The sequence below is a fragment of the Trypanosoma cruzi genome, genomic scaffold (genome assembly GCF_000209065.1).
Source record: "Trypanosoma cruzi strain CL Brener 1047053517011 genomic scaffold, whole genome shotgun sequence".
Classification (NCBI taxonomy): Eukaryota; Euglenozoa; class Kinetoplastea; order Trypanosomatida; family Trypanosomatidae; genus Trypanosoma; species Trypanosoma cruzi.
Window position 1 is genome coordinate 1,509 of NW_001849221.1, and position 2,034 is coordinate 3,542.

At 54.2% G+C, this 2,034-nt stretch overlaps 2 annotated features.

The window, feature by feature from the left end:
- Positions 1–2,034: a mobile genetic element.
- Positions 1–2,034: a sequence feature (areas not merged during assembly with more than two copies in the genome that could not be assigned to a particular haplotype).

Below are 2,034 nucleotides of genomic sequence, written 5' to 3' on the forward strand. Positions count from 1 at the left end.
ACGCGTACAAAAGCGTGACGCCACAACCTCCATTTCCGCGATGGTTAAATACTTCAGCGACGGCATGGCGCATAAACACCGGACAAACTTGTCACTCAGGGACACCGCCCGGTGTGTGTGATCAAACAGCACCACAGAAAGATTTAATGCGTAGCGCCCGATTCGCGTTCCTCCATCGTAGCGTGACGGCCATCCGCATCACAAAGCACCTGGGCTTCCCACAATGTCACATCGCTTTTCGGCCCTGCAATGCGTATATCATCGATCCATACGTCGATACGCAACAATGGAGGTGCAGCCCAGAGGCGGTGAGCCACCGTCGTCACCCCGCAATTGCCGAAGTAATAATAATCCGGAAAATTTCTGGGCTGGCCTTGTGTCCCATTGGGAGCCGTGTGAGCTCCACCAGCGTGCCGTCCTTCACGCGGCATCGAAAGAGATGCCGAGTTTCCGCAGCAACAAAGACCGGAAAAAGGATGCCTTTAATTCCACGCAGGAAGCGGCCTCAGCCATCACAGGTGACAAATAATGGGAAATGTGTAAAAGAGGAGCATGAGCCTCGTAAGGGTTGTCGCTTTTCTTGTCGCGTGGCCACGCGATCCATCGTCGTCGTGAACCGGTGGTTTTCTCCTCCACAACTGAGAAAGGTATTATCCATCCGCCTGTTATTGTGGACGAAGCGTCCTCGATTATTCCTGCTTTTCGTAACAAATGCGCATCAGCGGTTGGAATCCTCCGTGAGCCTTCACGCGCTTTACCGAAGGAAGACGGAGGGAAAGGGGACCGCCCGACGAGTCCCCAAACTTGCATGAGCCTCTCCAAGGTGGCCGGGTTCAACCGACTTTTAATCCACTCTAAGTTCAATACGGGCACGTTGACTTGCTGTAACGGGATAGCGTGTTCATCTTGTGGAGTGGCCAGACGCGTCCTTGTCGCGCGTCTCGTTATTGTAGCGGCATGATTGTGATTAAAATCATGGAAAAACGCTCCTCTGCTCTTAGCCAGGGTTCTTGCCCTTCCGCAGTTTCTCCCTTCACATCAATGCGATCAATGACGACACCTGGGTCAGCATTGTGGTGTATCTCCCCAAATATCGAACAGTATTCTGGGGAAGGTCGAACGGGTCGAAGTGTTTCGCCAACTGCGAGATCACGTGTGGATTCAAATTGTACGTCTCCACGATTTGAGCAGCGTGTCTCAACGCTCCCCGTTTTATGGAATGCGCCGTGGCATCCCAAGGAGCCAAAGCTCGCTCCACGTGGGCAGCCGTAAGATTCGTGAGCTTTTCGTTTTCTTGAAGTGTCCTGCATAACTTTATAGTGTCTAACGCATCCTGCCCTCGTGTCCTGAAGAACCGAAAGGCGCGGTGGGGATCCGCCCTCGCCGTCTTCGGCGCGACGGGCCAATCCAAAATTAAGGTTCCGTCCGGCTCCGGTGTGAAATTTTTGGCTGTCAAGGCCGCAATCTCGGACCAACGACTCGCCGTTATCCACGCGAGTCGTAAGACAACACGTTCCTTCCAATCGGTCCGGCTGCGGATTACTTGATTCATCTCTTCCTTTGTCAAGGGGCGCGCTTGCTTCGTCTCCGATCGCGCCGCAATTTTTTGTAACCCCAGAATCATCATGTCCAGCGGAGTTCGATTTATTTCCAACATGGACCGCAGCATCCTGGCGTACTGCAGTCGGGTCGATGGCGCGACTTCGATTGCCATCAAAAAGGCCGCACAGCTCTCCTCGTTTATCGGCTGTTCGTGCGTGCGGCAAAAAGTCGTGAATTGCCCCGCTAGGGACATTCTCTGCTCCCACGTTGACGGCGCCCACATTTCTCGAGCCACCTCGTTTGCTTTCCTCATATAACTGGCCCAAAGCGGGGATGTCGGTAATTCGTCGTACCACAGTCGAGCGTCGTTTACGGATAAGCTCCACTGCCCTTCCCGACGATTGCGTCGGGCAATTTGAAAGATCGGGTGGAGCATCGGCGGCGCGGTGCGCTGCCTGTGAGGATTGGTGGGAGGTGGCGGATTGGATGGGG